The sequence below is a fragment of the Danio aesculapii genome, chromosome 4, assembly GCF_903798145.1.
Source record: "Danio aesculapii chromosome 4, fDanAes4.1, whole genome shotgun sequence".
In the NCBI taxonomy this organism is placed as follows: Eukaryota; Metazoa; Chordata; class Actinopteri; order Cypriniformes; family Danionidae; genus Danio; species Danio aesculapii.
The window spans coordinates 51868149-51885641 of NC_079438.1; the positions used below are offsets into that span (position 1 = coordinate 51868149).

The 17493-nt window shown below is 39.0% G+C and overlaps 4 long non-coding RNA genes across 4 annotated transcripts; all 4 read left to right on the forward strand.

Annotated features, from left to right (window-relative positions):
* The first annotated feature begins 2877 nt into the window (after positions 1-2877).
* On the forward strand, positions 2878-3542 carry LOC130222571 (uncharacterized). The gene is made up of 2 exons (XR_008836503.1): positions 2878-3100; positions 3272-3542. It is a non-coding gene; the product is annotated as an uncharacterized LOC130222571 (long non-coding RNA).
* Positions 3543-4868: 1326 nt separating this feature from the next.
* LOC130222572 (uncharacterized) lies at positions 4869-9350 on the forward strand. The gene is made up of 2 exons (XR_008836504.1): positions 4869-5289; positions 8812-9350. It is a non-coding gene; the product is annotated as an uncharacterized LOC130222572 (long non-coding RNA).
* A 1026-nt stretch (positions 9351-10376) lies between these two features.
* Positions 10377-13022, forward strand: LOC130222573 (uncharacterized). Its single transcript, XR_008836505.1, has 3 exons — positions 10377-10751; positions 12477-12575; positions 12747-13022. It is a non-coding gene; the product is annotated as an uncharacterized LOC130222573 (long non-coding RNA).
* Positions 13023-13966: 944 nt separating this feature from the next.
* On the forward strand, positions 13967-16688 carry LOC130222574 (uncharacterized). The gene is made up of 3 exons (XR_008836506.1): positions 13967-14417; positions 16143-16241; positions 16413-16688. It is a non-coding gene; the product is annotated as an uncharacterized LOC130222574 (long non-coding RNA).
* The last annotated feature ends 805 nt before the right edge of the window (positions 16689-17493 follow it).

A 17493-nucleotide genomic window follows, 5' to 3' on the forward strand; every position in this document is an offset into this window, starting at 1 on the left:
TCTGCTGTTGACTGACATTATGAGTCTTTCACTGAGCTGTCATCTGCTGGAGCTCAACTTGACACCAGTAAAACGGTGTACCTGTGTTGATCTGGTGTCGCTGTTGTCAAAGGTGTTCAGGCTAAAAGAGCAGCTTGCTGATGCTTCCTAGTGTAGTGGATGGGATCTGCGCTTTAATGCGAACACCTAACACCCACTCCTAACTAGTAAGATGAAGCTGCAGGCCCGGAGACCCAACTGCACGCTCAGACAAGCACTTTCTAGCAAGTAGCAACATCAGACACGCCAGTAAGGTTATTGATTATTAAAGCGATTCCTGAAAATTACCAGGTTTTATGGCATAAATCAATGTGGTGTAAAATATTACACTAACAAACAATTGTTTTAGTGTTTAATTTGATCAAAATGTGTCAAAAGAGCATTATTTTATGATATTTACAGTTTGCTCTTATTTTTGGTGTTATTGTACCATTCTGGGACAATTTTCTAGCAATGTTTTCTGGCAAAATGAAACACGTTACAGTAAAAATGTTAAAATAAAATGTATAATATATAACGCAATTATTATTTGAAAGATATTTTAGTGCTATGTAGGTCTACAGTACATATTACTGTGTTATCCATCTGAAAGTGCTACCAAAGACTAACAGTAAAACAAAAACAGTTTATCAATTATTAATGTTTTGTAATAATTATAAATAAGTTTTTTGGAAATCAAAATATCAGTTAATCTGCAGAGAATTTACAGTATGAGCTCTTAGGTTACAGTATGAGTAACAGTATTACAGTATGAATACAGTATGAGCTCTTAGGTTACAGTATGAGTAACAGTATTACAGTATGAATACAGTATGAGCTCTAAGGTTAAAGCAATAATAATTTGCTTGTGACTTGTGTCTTTTTTCCCCCAGATAGATATTACAATTAAAAAGGGTGGTCTCTGCCAACACTACCACAGTGCACTAAAGCCTGCAGATATTTCCAATTTTTTACTCGAGAAATGAAAAATCTCCTCAACAGAATGTAAAGCATTTATTTTATTTGATGTTATTTTCTACCTAAAAATATTATTATTAATCCAATTATTATTTTTTCCTCTGCATTGTTTACAGCTTGATGATTTGTAGGACCTCATGATAAAGTACACAAAAATAAAGTTAATGTGAGAAAATTACCCAGAGTACTATAATTTATTGTATGTGAAGAAATTTCTTGTATATGAAGATAATATTCAATCCCTCAACTCAATAAGAAACAGTGATAAATGGTTTAAAAAAAAAACAATAAATGTCTGAAAATATTGAAGTAACTGAACAATATCTATTTACAATACAATTAATAAAAATACAACAGAATTAATGCATTAATCAATATCTAGTATGTTTAATATTTTATATAATAATGTATTTAATCATAGCGTAATATTTTATAGTAGAAAAATAGTTTAAGTTATAATTTATAAGCAGCTAAATTCAGGTTAGTCTATATTTCAAACAGCAGGTGGCACTGTTAAGGTCTGGAAGTGCAGGTCTAGCCGTCTGAGCGTGCGGTTGGGTCTCCGGGCCTGCAGCTTCATAATGTTGCACCTAACCCCACCCCTCACAATGACGTCAGTAGCTCCATTGAGTGCAGCGGCTATGTTTCCATCCAAAAATGCGAATGAACTTTATGCGCAAAACTGGATTATCACATTAAAGACGTGCGAAAAAGCAGCGTTTCCTTCCAACAAGTCAAAGCGAACAAAATCGTCACTTCCTGATTAACTGGCGCCAAATATCAACAGTAAAAACTGAATTTACTGTGGTAGGAGGAGCTGCGTCAATCTTTTCTTCATCTAATAAATGACTTGCGCCTCAGAAGGCAATCCTGACACGCAGTGAACGCGCGAGTCAACTTTTGAAAATGCGCTTAAAAACTTATGATGTTTCCATCAACCGGTTTTTATGCGGATATGCAAAATGCAGATAAAAATAGGTGGATGGAAACATAGCTATTTTAAGTCTGATATATGCAGTCTCAGCTTGCAAATCCAAGTCTGCATGCAGATACTATTGGAGAAAGACTGACCAAATCTGCCTCTTGCAGAGTTTACAAGATATTTTTTCATAAAAAATAGAGATTTGACAGACACAGACACTTCAGCTGAACACATCACTACATTAGGTCATGTTTAACTTCGTTCACTGATCAAAATCATGTCAAAGATTCAAAACTGATTCAAATAATCAGAATAATAAAGTCAACAAGAACAGATTTTGATCCTTCCTGGAACGGATGAAGACAGAAAACGACTCGCTTCAACAGGTAGCAGAACTGTGCTCACGGTGACCTCAGTTTAACTCCTGCCTCGCTGTCATTTGAAGATCCCCATAAAAACTGTGTAATATTTAGCATTTGATGAGAAGTCTTTATTTAATAATATTTACTTTTTTGTTTGTTTAAAGCTCAAGACTTTCTGCTTCCTTTACACATTAAAATGTTTCTGGTCGACAGCATCAGTGGATGAAAATACACATAACTACAGCTGCGCCACAGGAAGTGAAATCTCAGTGCTTTACATTTGCTGTGCTGAAGTTCAGGAAAAACATCACCACAATCTTTTAAATCAATAAATCTGCAAAGCTGTAATTCAGAAATATCTCCACAGGAGGGCGACATGTTTAAATTCCTTCAATTAGATTTCGCAGTGGTGTCATTCAGCAAAATCACCACACGAGGGCGAATATTTTAAATTCATCAGATTCGCAGTGGTGTAATTCAGAAATATCTCCACAGGAGGGTGAAACGTTCATTATTTTAGAACAGCAGCAGTGCAGTCCACAATAATCAGCACACGAGGGCGAATATCTTAGAGTCAGTAGATTCAAGATTTGCAAAAGTGTAGTTCAGAGAAATCTCCACAGGAGGGCGCAATATTTGATACATATGTAATATTTGTCTATTGTTAGATCAGATATTCAGTGTGTGTAATAATGTGTTTATTTGTGTGTCGACTCTACAGGATCAGTGAAGTGTTGTGGACTGTAAGCCTGTTGAACAGAAGCAGAGACGCGTGAACAGACGCTGACTGTACTGATGATGATCATCTGCTGCTGCACAGGTGATGTAGATCATGTGTGATTGTGTGTGTGTCTCTTCCACATGTCGGTTACCATCATTTTCTTTGTGGAGGGTCACTCCTCTAGAAAGCAAATGATGGTAACCGAAACGGGTGGGGAAGGGACACAGGTCCAAACTTTTTATACAGTTCATTTTAAATTTTTTTTGCCAGGCTGTAAAGTATAACCCCTGCTGGACATGTCTCCGGAAGCTCCAGGGGGAGACCGAACTGGTATCCCCCCTTCTTCAGGCGCGCCTCACACTCACTCACCATTCACTCATATCGCAGAGTTCTGGCTGGGATCAAACCAGCAACCCCTGAAGCCATGGGGCAGCGCTCTTACCACAGAGCCACAGATCTCCTGACTGAACACTTGCTGGAACTGAAGTTAGACTGCTGACCTGTGTGTGAGCTGTTTTAATAAAACAAAATACGAGTCAGATTTGATCCCCCCTGTCTTTATGAGTCTCTTCCTCAGAGAACTTGTGTTTATTCACTCACCCATCATTGGCTTCACATCAGCGTCCATCATCAGGAGCTCCTGGTGAATATAATAAGCTCAGTTGGACATCAGCCATGGGGAGGTTTGAACCCGGGTCTCCTCGATTAGAGATCAACACTTTATGACCTGAGCTACTGAGTCTAGACTATGAAGATGTCTGAATGGGGTTTTATCACTAATCTCATTATGACCAAGGTTTGACACATATTTCTTTGTAATTTGGTTCACAAAAAGCCTGTTGCCAAATCTCAAAACCTGTGGCTCAGTGGATGAGCCTTCGACTGCCATTTAGAAGTGTGAAGGATCGAATCCCACTTCTGCTAGAACAAGATACAAGTCAGATTTGAACTCTTGTCTTTATGAGTCTCTTCCACAGAGAACTTGTGTTTATTCACTCTTTCATCATTGGCTTCTCATCATCAGGAGCTCTTGGTGAGTATAATGAGCTCAAGATGGACGTTAGCCATAGTGAGGTTTGAACTCGGGTCTCCTTGATTAAAGATCAACTCTTTATGACCTGAGCCATCGAGTCTAGATGGTGCAGCAGGTGTCTGAATTGGGCTTTATCACTATTTTCAGCACGACCAAGGTGTGACGTGTTTTTTTGTAATTTGGCTCACAAAACAACTAAAGCTACATGCCAAGACCTGTGGTTCAGTGGATGAACCTTTGACTGCCATACAGAAACATGGGTTCGAATCCCTCTATTGCTTACTTTACTTTCGGTTGCTGGGATTTAATCAAACTGTGTGGCCCAAACAGCAGCTGAGAGACTGAAAGCCATGATGGGCGAGTGGCTAAACACATGTTTGCAATGGACATGATTGCAGCAGAGGCCTGGGTACAAACCCGTGTCGAGCACACCAAGGCAATTAGGACAGGACCACAAACATAAAAATACTTTGTTTTTTTTTTCTGATTATCTCAGCAGTAAAAAGCAGCAGTAGTGCTTGGATTTGAACCCAGGTATGCTGTGACAGCTTCAGATGTCATGATGTGTGCTCTGACCACTACACCATCACCACACACATACACCCACATTTCTTTCTCCAATGGGAGGATAACCACATTCTACACATTTTGAAAAAAAATAATTAAATAAACACAAATAATTCATATCAAAAGTAAATTATTTTAAATAAATGTAAACTGCATCATCTGCTAATATATTATTATATTTCACTATTCAAAATGTGAAAAACATGCTTATTCTTCAATCAAACACATGAACATGTTTCAAATGATCTTACAGCTGCTTGTGGGGCTTTAAGTGTTACTAAACACAATTAAACACTGGAAAATATCATCATTTCCTTCTAAAGTCTCCTCATACTGTATTGATGACTCTACACCAAATCTGGCCAATCAAATGCTTTCCACAGAAAGTCCCTCCCCCAACAAACATGCTACAGACCAGCAGCACAACAAACACACTTTCTGGACTCTCTACTGGAAATATGAGCTCATAAATACCTTTCCTGGAGCTGTGAATCTGCCTGGATGTGGAGGAGTGTGTGGAGGAGCGTCAGCTGTTGAGCGCAGGTCAAAGATTTGCAGCAGAAACACAACAAACACACGTGTGTATCTTCACTGCTGCAGAGGAGAGAGAGAGAGAGAGCAATGACTGAACACAAAAACTACAACAACATCATTACAAACTAAACCAACGAAACAAAGTCCCTTACAGGTGAGTCGCTTTACTCTCCATTTCTGCACTTGGTGTGGCTTTTCTTCGCTGTCGGGCTGTAATATCTGCTGTTGTCTGACATTATGAGTCTTTCACTGAGCTGTCATCTGCTGGAGCTCAACTTGACACCAGTAAAACGGTGTACCTGTGTTGATCTGGTGTCGCTGTTGTCAAAGGTGTTCAGGCTAAAAGAGCAGCTCGCTGATGCCGCCTAGTGGAGTGGATGGGATCTGCGCTTTAATGCAAACACCTAACCCCACACCTAACTAGTAAGGTGAAGCTGCAGGCCCGGAGACCCAAGTGCACGCTCAGACAAGCACTTTCTAGCAAGTAGCAACATCAGACACGCCAGGAAGGTTATTGATTATTAAAGCGATTCCTGAAATTTACCAGGTTTTATGGCATAAATCAATGTGGTGTAAAATATTACACTAACAAACAATTGTTTTAGTGTTTAATTTGATCAAAATGTGTCAAAACAGCATTATTTTATGATATTTACAGCTTGCTCTTATTTTCGGTGTTATTGTACCATTCTGGGACAATTTTCTAGCAATGTTTTCTGGCAAACGTAAAAACGTTCAAGTAAAAATGTGAAAATAAGATGTATAATATATAACGCAATTATTATTTGAAAGATATTTTAGTGCTATGTAGGTCTACAGTACATATTACTGTGTTATCCATCTGAAAGTGCTACCAAAGACAATAACAGTAAAACAAAAACAGTTTATCAATTATTAATGTTTTGTAATAATTATAAATAAGTTTTTTGGAAATCAAAATATCAGTTAATCTGCAGAGAATTTACAGTATGAGCTCTTAGGTTACAGTATGAGTAACAGTATTACAGTATGAATACAGTATGAGCTCTTAGGTCACAGTATGAGTAACAGTATTACAGTATGAATACAGTATGAGCTCTTAGGTTACAGTATGAGTAACAGTATTACAGTATGAATACAGTATGAGCTCTAAGGTTAAAGCAATAATAATTTGCTTGTGACTTGTGTCTTTTTTCCCCCAGATAGATTTTACAATTCAAAAAGGGTGGTCTCTGCCAACACTACCACAGTGCACTAAAGCCTGCAGATATTTCCAATTTTTTGCTCGAGAAATGAAAAATCTCCCCAACATGAATGTAAAGCATTTATTTTATTTGATGTTATTTTCTACCTAAAAACATTATTATTAATCCAATTATTATTTTTTCCTCTGCATTGTTTACAGCTTAATGATTTGTAGGACCTCATGATAAAGTACACAAAAATAAAGTTTGTTGTGAGAAAATTACCCAGAGTACTATAATTTATTGTATGTGAAGAAATTTATTGTATATGAAGAAAATATTCAATCCCTCAACTCAATAGGAAACAGTGATAAATGATTAAAAAAAACAATAAATGTCTGAAAATATTGAAGTAACTGAACAATATCTATTTACTAATTAATAAAAATACAACAGAATTAATGCATTAATCAAAATCTAGTATGTTTACTATTTTATATAATAATGTATTTAATCATAGCGTAATATTTTATAGAAGAAAAATAGTTTAAGTTTCAATTTATAAGCAGCTGAATTCAGGTTAGTCTATATTTCAAACAGCAGGTGGCACTGTTAAGGTCTGGAAGTGCAGGTCTAGCCGTCTGAGCGTGCGGTTGAGTCTCCGGGCCTGCAGCTTCATAATGTTGCACCTAACCCCACCCCTCACAATGACGTCAGTAGCTCCATTGAGTGCAGCGGCTATGTTTCCATCCAAAAATGCGAATGAACTTTATGCGCAAAACTGGATTATCACATTAAAGACGTGCGAATAAAGCAGCGTTTCCATCCAACGAGTCAAAGCTAACAAAATCGTCACTTCCTGATTAACTGGCGCCAAATATCAACAGTAAAAACTAAATTTACTGTGGTAGGAGAAGCTGCGTCAATCTTTTCTTCATCTAATAAATGACTTGCGCCTCAGAAGGCAATCCTGACACGCAGCGAGTCAAATTTTGAAAATGCGCTTAAAAACTTATGACGTTTCCTTCAACCGGTTTTTATGCGGATATGCAAAATGCAGATAAAAATAGGTGGATGGAAACATAGCTATTTTAAGTCTGATATATGCAGTCTCAGCTTGCAAATCCAAGTCTGCATGCAGATACTATTGGAGAAAGACTGACCAAATCTGCCTCTTGCAGAGTTTACAAGATATTTTTTCATCCACTCGTTACGTTTTCATTCAGCAACAGAAATACTTATACGTCATTACATTTAGAGAGAAATGACATTTTGGGGTGAATTATACCTTATAAATACAGTATGTGACACTTTTAAAGCCATTTGAAGGTGTCAATGTTGCTGTGAAGACTTGTGCGACTGCCTTGCTTCTCTCCTGACCTTGAAAATGTAATTGGCTGAATCGTAGAAAAAGCAGAATTAAGATCGTGTGTAGGGTCGAGAATCGAGATCGTGATCTTCATTCGATTAATCGTGCAGCCCTAATATAAAGGAAATTACTTTACAGAGAATTAACACATAAAATGACAAATAACTCAGGAAACAGTTGTTTCCAATCCACCAGGAATCCAGTTTCCATCGAGAGCTCTCCATGACCTCTGACATGGCTTGGTAGATCCTGAAAATAGAGATTTGACAGACACAGACACTTCAGCTGAACACATCACTACATTAGGTCATGTTTAACTTCGTTCACTGATCAAAATCATGTCAAAGATTCAAAACTGATTCAAATAATCAGAATAATAAAGTCAACAAGAACAGATTTTGATCCTTCCTGGAACGGATGAAGACAGAAAACGACTCGCTTCAACAGGTAGCAGAACTGTGCTCACGGTGACCTCAGTTTAACTCCTGCCTCGCTGTCATTTGAAGATCCCCATAAAAACTGTGTAATATTTAGCATTTGATGAGAAGTCTTTATTTAATAATATTTACTTTTTTGTTTGTTTAAACCTCAAGACTTTCTGCTTCCTTTCACACATTAAAATGTTTCTGGTCGTCAGCATCAGTGGATGAAAATACACATAACTACAGCTGCGCCACAGGAAGTGAAATCTCAGTGCTTTACATTTGCTGTGCTGAAGTTCAGGAAAAACATCACCACAATCTTTTAAATCAATAAATCTGCAAAGGTGTAATTCAGAAATATCTCCACAGGAGGGCGACATGTTTAAATTCCTTCAATTAGATTTGCAGTGGTGTCATTCAGCAAAATCACCACACGAGGGCGAATATTTTAATTTCATCAGATTCGCAGTGGTGTAATTCAGAAATATCTCCACAGGAGGGTGAAACGTTCATTATTTTAGAACAGCAGCAGTGCAGTCCACAATAATCACCACACGAGGGCGAATATTTTAGATTCAGTAGATTCAAGATTTGCAAAAGTGTAGTGCAGAGAAATCTCCACAGGAGGGCGCAATATTTGATACATATGTAATATTTGTCTATTATTAGATCAGATATTCAGTGTGTGTAATAATGTGTTTATTTGTGTGTCGACTCTACAGGATCAGTGAAGTGTTGTGGACTGTAAGCCTGTTGAACAGAAGCAGAGACGCGTGGACAGACGCTGACTGTACTGATGATGATCATCTGCTGCTGCACAGGTGATGTAGATCATGTGTGATTGTGTGTGTGTCTGTTCCACATGTCGGTTACCATCATTTTCTTTGTGGAGGGTCACTCCTCTAGAAAGCAAGTGATGGTAACCGAAACGGGTGGGGAAGGGACACAGGTCCAAAATTTTTATACAGTTCATTTTAAATTTTTTGCCAGGCTGTAAAGTATAACCCCTGCTGGACATGTCTCCGGAAGCTCCAGGGGGAGACCGAACTGGTATCCCCCCTTCTTCAGGCGCGCCTCACACTCACTCACCATTCACTCATATCGCAGAGTTCTGGCTGGGATCAAACCAGCAACCCATGAAGCCATGGGGCAGCGCTCTTACCACAGAGCCACAGATCTCCTGACTGAACACTTGCTGGAACTGAAGTTAGACTTCTGACCTGTGTGTGAGCTGTTTTAATAAAACAAAATACGAGTCAGATTTGATCCCCCCTGTCTTTATGAGTCTCTTCCTCAGAGAACTTGTGTTTATTCACTCACCCATCATTGGTTTCACATCAGCGTCCATCATCAGGAGCTCTTGGTGAATATAATGAGCCATAGTGAGGTTTGAACCCGGGTCTCCTCGATTAAAGCTCAACACTTTATGACCTGAGCTACTGAGTCTAGATAGTGAAGAAGATGTCTAAATGGGGCTTTATCACTAATCTCATTATGACCAAGGTTTGACACATATTTCTTTGTAATTTGGTTCACAAAAAGCCTGTTGCCAAATCTCAAAATCTGTGGCTCAGTGGATGAGCCTTCGACTGCCATTTAGAAGTGTGAAGGATCAAATCTCACCTCTTCTAGAACAAGATACAAGTCAGATTTGAACTCTTGTCTTTATGAGTCTCTTCCACAGAAACATCTGTTTAATCACTCACCCATCATTGGTTTCACATCCGTCATCAGGAGCTCCTGGTGAATATAATAAGCTCAGTTGGACATCAGCCATAGTGAGGTTTGAACCCGGGTCTCCTTGATTAAAGATCAATCCTTTATGACCTGAGCCACTGAGTCTAGATGGCGTAGTAAGTGTCTGAATGGGGCTTTATCACCACTTTCATCATGACCGAGGTTTGACATATATTTCATATTTTGGCTCACAAAACAACTACTGCCAAATGTCAAGCCCTGTGGTTCAGTGGATGAGCATTCGCCTGCCATCCAGAAGTGTGAAGGATTGAATTGCATCATGTTTTTCTCAAAACTACTATGTGGGAGGATAACCACATTCTACACATTTTGAAAAAAAACAATTAAATAAACACAAATAATTCATATCAAATGTAAATTATTTTAAATAAATGTAAACTGCATCATCTGCTAATATATTATTATATTTCACTATTCAAAATGTGAAAAACATGCTTATTCTTCAATCAAACACATGAACATGTTTCAAATGATCTTACAGCTGCTTGTGGGGCTTTAAATGTTACTAAACACAATTAAACACTGGAAAATATCATCATTTCCTTCTAAAGTCTCCTCATACTGTATTGATGACTCTACACCAAATCTGGCCAATCAAATGCTTTGCACAGAAAGTCCCTCCCCCAACAAACATGCTACAGACCAGCAGCACAACAAACACACTTTCTGGACTCTCTACTGGAAATATGAGCTCATAAATACCTTTCCTGGAGCTGTGAATCCGTCTGGATGTGGAGGAGCGTCAGCTGTTGAGCGCAGGTCAAAGATCTGCAGCAGAAACACAACAGACACACGTGTGTATCTTCACTGCTGCAGAGGAGAGAGAGAGAGAGAGCAATGAGTAAACACAAACACTACAACAACATCACTACAAACTAAACCAACGGAACAAAGTCCCTTACAGGTGAGTCGCGTTACTCTCCATTTCTGCACTTGGTGTGGCTTTTCTTCGCTGTCGGGCTGTAATATCTGCTGTTGACTGACATTATGAGTCTTTCACTGAGCTGTCATCTGCTGGAGCTCAACTTGGCGCCAGTAAAACAGTGTACTTGTGTTGATCTGGTGTCGCTGTTGTCAAAGGGGTTCAGGCTAAAAGAGCAGCTCGCTGAATAAATAAATACTATATAAATCAGGATCGGCAGCGAGACAGGAATTAAACTCAGTTAATCGTGAGCACAGTTGTGCTACATGTCTGTGTGTTTAACCCATTAAAAAATGTAAAGCATATACTGAAACATGTACTCATTCATAAGTGATTATTTTTCTGACTTTATTTAGAGCTTCAGGGCGTATTTTTGATTGACAGTGTGGAAATATCAGAGAATTATGAAGCAATTTTCAAAAACTAATGATTACAGGCTCAACATTAAAAATATTGTTGAACGAAATGCAAAACATAAACAAACTGATCAGCGAGATGTCTGCTTGAACAGAGGAAATGTCACTTGAAACGGAGAGCAGCTGAAGCTGTATTTATTCGTGTAACTGTCTTGACTGCAGGTGAAGTTGGTATGTGCTTGTCAAATGAAGATTTCAGGACGTTATATGGATGCTGCACAATTTTTAAAGTCAAATTAAAGAATTTGAGTCCTGAAGAATAAGTAGGAATAAATAAATCTGTGGAGATGTCCAATAGCAGTGTTTCACTGTGTTTGTTTACAGTCTACTGTGGACAGCTGATTTACAAACACATTCAGTGCACTGCTCAGTTCTCTGCCATTTTGATCTATATAAGGGTATTGAGTAGTCTGCTGAGTATAACTGTGCACATAGTATGAAATGCACATTTAAGAATCGTGTCAATCACTCCCCTATTACTGTAATCTTTCTGAAGTGAAAGAACTGCAATACACTTCAGTTGAAGCAGAGGTTGATATTAATTCTGCCTGTTTTTTTTTACATTATATCTTCAAAATACAACAAAATAAATCTCTGCCGGTCTCTTTTGTTGAGTTTACACATAATGCGGCCTACATTTATCCATAACACAATTTGTCTGTGTGTTTGTGTGTGAGAGAGAGAAAGCAGGCTGCAAGTCAGATCACAGCTGATGTTCACACCGTTCCAAATATAGTTCATATGAATCTTCTAATTAGAGGAGTATTTTATGGGAAATAAAGGAGCATATAAAACTGTTTCTGGAGGTTTTTTGAACTTACATGAGCCACGTGCCTACTAAATATCAGATAACAATTGAACATTTTGAATCAATGCAGTATGTGCAGCACTTTTAAAATCACTTGATTTGCAAAGCTGTAATTCAGAAATATCTCCACAGGAGGGCGACATGTTTAAATTAATCAATTAGATTCGCAGTGGTGTCATTCACCAAAATCACCACACGAGGGCGAACATTTTAAATTCATCAGATTCGCAGTGGTGTAATTCAGAAATATCTCCACAGGAGGGTGAAACGTTCATTATTTTAGAACAGCAGCAGTGCAGTCCACAACAACCCCACAAGAGGGCGAATATTTTAAATTCAGTAGATTCAAGATTTGCAAAAGTGTAGTTCAGAGAAATCTCCACAGGAGGGCGCAATATTTGATACATATGTAATATTTGTCTATTGTTAGATCAGATATTCAGTGTGTGTAATAATGTGTTTATTTGTGTGTCGACTCTACAGGATCAGTGAAGTGTTGTGGACTGTAAGCCTGTTGAACAGAAGCAAAGACGTGTGGACAGACGCTGACTGTACTGATGATGATCATCTGCTGCTCCACAGGTGATGTAGATCATGTGTGTGATTGTGTGTGTGTCTGTTCCACATGTCGGTTACCATCATTTTCTTTGTGGAGGGTCACTCCTCTAGAAAGGAAATGATGGTAACCGAAAGAGGTGGGGAAGGGATGAAGGTCCAAAATTTTTATACAGTTCATTTTAAATTTTTTGCCAGGCTGTAAAGTATAACCCCTGCTGGACATGTCTCTGGAAGCTCCAGGGGGAGACCGAACTGGTATCCCCCCTTCTTCAGGCGCGCCTCACACTCACTCACCATTCACTCATATCACAGAGTTCTGGCTGGGATCGAACCAGCAACCCCTGAAGCCATGGGGCAGCGCTCTTACCACAGAGCCACAGATCTCCTGACTGAATACTTGCTGGAACTGAAGTTAGACTGCTGACCTGTGTGTGAGCTGTTTCAATAAAACAAGAAAGAAGTCAGACTTGATCCCTTGTCTTTATGAGTCTCTTCCTCAGAGATCTTGTGTTTATTCACTCACCCATCATTGGTTTCACATCAGCGTCCATCATCAGGAGCTCTTGGTGAATATAATGAGCCATAGTGAGGTTTGAACCCGGGTCTCCTCGACTAAAGCTCAACACTTTATGACCTGAGCTACTGAGTCTAGATAGTGAAGAAGATGTCTAAATGGGGCTTTATCACTAATCTCATCATGACCAAGGTTTGACACATATTTCTTTGTAATTTGGTTCACAAAAAGCCTGTTGCCAAATCTCAAAACCTGTGGCTCAGTGGATGAGCGTTCGACTGCCATTTAGAAGTGTGAAGGATCAAATCTCACCTCTTCTAGAACAAGATACAAGTCAGATTTGAACTCTTGTCTTTATGAGTCTCTTCCTCAGAGATCTTGTGTTTAATCACTCACCCATCATTGGTTTCACATCATCATCAGGAGCTCCTGGTGAATATAATAAGCTCAGTTGGACATCAGCCATAGTGAGGTTTGAACCCGGGTCTCCTTGATTAAAGATCAATCCTTTATGACCTGAGCCACTGAGTCTAGATGGTGTAGTAAGTGTCTGAATGGGGCTTTATCACCACTTTCATCATGACCGAGGTTTGACATATATTTCATATTTTGGCTCACAAAACAACTACTGCCAAATGTCAAGCCCTGTGGTTCAGTGGATGAGCATTCGACTGCCATCCAGAAGTGTGAAGGATTGAATTGCATCATGTTTTTCTCAAACCTACTATGTGGGAGGATAACCACATTCTACACATTTTGAAAAAAACAATTAAATAAACACAAATAATTCATATCAAAAGTAAATTATTTGAAATAAATGTAAACTGCATCATCTGCTAATATATTATTATATTTCACTATTCAAAATGTGAAAAACATGCTTATTCTTCAATCAAACACATGAACATGTTTCAAATGATCTTACAGCTGCTTGTGGGGCTTTAAATGTTACTAAACACAATTAAACACTGGAAAATATCATCATTTCCTTCTAAAGTCTCCTCATACTGTATTGATGACTCTACACCAAATCTGGCCAATCAAATGCTTTGCACAGAAAGTCCCTCCCCCAACAAACATGCTACAGACCAGCAGCACAACAAACACACTTTCTGGACTCTCTACTGGAAATATGAGCTCATAAATACCTTTCCTGGAGCTGTGAATCCGTCTGGATGTGGAGGAGCGTCAGCTGTTGAGCGCAGGTCAAAGATCTGCAGCAGAAACACAACAGACACACGTGTGTATCTTCACTGCTGCAGAGGAGAGAGAGAGAGAGAGAGCAATGAGTGAACACAAACACTACAACAACATCACTACAAACTAAACCAGCGGAACAAAGTCCCTTACAGGTGAGTCGCGTTACTCTCCATTTCTGCACTTGGTGTGGCTTTTCTTCGCTGTCGGGCTGTAATATCTGCTGTTGACTGACATTATGAGTCTTTCACTGAGCTGTCATCTGCTGGAGCTCAACTTGGCGCCAGTAAAACAGTGTACTTGTGTTGATCTGGTGTCGCTGTTGTCAAAGGGGTTCAGGCTAAAAGAGCAGCTCGCTGAATAAATAAATACTATATAAATCAGGATCGGCAGCGAGACAGGAATTAAACTCAGTTAATCGTGAGCACAGTTGTGCTACATGTCTGTGTGTTTAACCCATTAAAAAATGTAAAGCATATACTGAAACATGTACTCATTCATAAGTGATTATTTTTCTGACTTTATTTAGAGCTTGAGGGCGTATTTTTGATTGACAGTGTGGAAATATCAGAGAATTATGAAGCAATTTTCAAAAACTAATGATTACAGGCTCAACATTAAAAATATTGTTGAACGAAATGCAAAACATAAACAAACTGATCAGCGAGATGTCTGCTTGAACAGAGGAAATGTCACTTGAAACGGAGAGCAGCTGAAGCTGTATTTATTCGTGTTACTGTCTTGACTGCAGGTGAAGTTGGTATGTGCTTGTCAAATGAAGATTTCAGGCGTTTATATGGATGCTGCACAATTTTTAAAGTCAAATTAAAGAATTTGAGTCCTGAAGAATAAGTAGGAATAAATAAATCTGTGGAGATGTCCAATAGCAGTGTTTCACTGTGTTTGTTTACAGTCTACTGTGGACAGCTGATTTACAAACACATTCAGTGCACTGCTCAGTTCTCTGCCATTTTGATCTATATAAGGGTATTGAGTAGTCTGCTGAGTATAACTGTGCTCATAGTATGAAATGCACATTTAAGAATCGTGTCAATCACTCCCCTATTACTGTAATCTTTCTGAAGTGAAAGAACTGCAATACACTTCAGTTGAAGCAGAGGTTGATATTAATTCTGCCTGTTTTTTTTTACATTATATCTTCAAAATACAACAAAATAAATCTCTGCCGGTCTCTTTTGTTGAGTTTACACATAATGCGGCCTACATTTATCCATAACACAATTTGTCTGTGTGTTTGTGTGTGAGAGAGAGAAAGCAGGCTGCAAGTCAGATCACAGCTGATGTTCACACCGTTCTAAATATAGTTCATATGAATCTTCTAATTAGAGGAGTATTTTATGGGAAATAAAGGAGCATATAAAACTGTTTCTGGAGGTTTTTTGAACTTACATGAGCCACGTGCCTACTAAATATCAGATAACAATTGAACATTTTGAATCAATGCAGTATGTGCAGCACTTTTAAAATCACTTGATTTGCAAAGCTGTAATTCAGAAATATCTCCACAGGAGGGCGACATGTTTAAATTAATCAATTAGATTCGCAGTGGTGTCATTCACCAAAATCACCACACGAGGGCGAACATTTTAAATTCATCAGATTCGCAGTGGTGTAATTCAGAAATATCTCCACAGGAGGGTGAAACGTTCATTATTTTAGAACAGCAGCAGTGCAGTCCACAACAACCCCACAAGAGGGCGAATATTTTAAATTCAGTAGATTCAAGATTTGCAAAAGTGTAGTGCAGAGAAATCTCCACAGGAGGGCGCAATATTTGATACATATGTAATATTTGTCTATTGTTAGATCAGATATTCAGTGTGTGTAATAATGTGTTTATTTGTGTGTCGACTCTACAGGATCAGTGAAGTGTTGTGGACTGTAAGCCTGTTGAACAGAAGCAAAGACGTGTGGACAGACGCTGACTGTACTGATGATGATCATCTGCTGCTGCACAGGTGATGTAGATCATGTGTGTGATTGTGTGTGTGTCTGTTCCACATGTCGGTTACCATCATTTTCTTTGTGGAGGGTCACTCCTCTAGAAAGGAAATGATGGTAACCGAAAGAGGTGGGGAAGGGATGAAGGTCCAAAATTTTTATACAGTTCATTTTAAATTTTTTGTCAGGCTGTAAAGTATAACCCCTGCTGGACATGTCTCTGGAAGCTCCAGGGGGAGACCGAACTGGTATCCCCCCTTCTTCAGGCACGCCTCACACTCACTCACCATTCACTCATATCGCAGAGTTCTGGCTGGGATCGAACCAGCAACCCCTGAAGCCATGGGGCAGCGCTCTTACCACAGAGCCACAGATCTCCTGACTGAATAGTTGCTGGAACTGAAGTTAGACTGCTGACCTGTGTGTGAGCTGTTTCAATAAAACAAGAAAGAAGTCAGACTTGATCCCTTGTCTTTATGAGTCTCTTCCTCAGAGATCTTGTGTTTATTCACTCACCCATCATTGGTTTCACATCAGCGTCCGTCATCAGGAGCTCTTGGTGAATATAATGAGCCATAGTGAGGTTTGAAGCCGGGTCTCCTCGACTAAAGCTCAACACTTTATGACCTGAGCTACTGAGTCTAGATAGTGAAGAAGATGTCTAAATGGGGCTTTATCACTAATCTCATTATGACCAAGGTTTGACACATATTTCTTTGTAATTTGGTTCACAAAAAGCCTGTTGCCAAATCTCAAAACCTGTGGCTCAGTGGATGAGCGTTCGACTGCCATTTAGAAGTGTGAAGGATCAAATCTCACCTCTTCTAGAACAAGATACAAGTCAGATTTGAACTCTTGTCTTTATGAGTCTCTTCCTCAGAGATCTTGTGTTTAATCACTCACCCATCATTGGTTTCACATCCGTCATCAGGAGCTCCTGGTGAATATAATAAGCTCAGTTGGACATCAGCCATAGTGAGGTTTGAACCCGGGTCTCCTTGATTAAAGATCAATCCTTTATGACCTGAGCCACTGAGTCTAGATGGTGTAGTAAGTGTCTGAATGGGGCTTTATCACCACTTTCATCATGACCGAGGTTTGACATATATTTCATATTTTGGCTCACAAAACAACTACTGCCAAATGTCAAGCCCTGTGGTTCAGTGGATGAGCATTCGACTGCCATCCAGAAGTGTGAAGGATTGAATTGCATCACGTTTTTCTCAAACCTACTATGTGGGAGGATAACCACATTCTACACATTTTGAA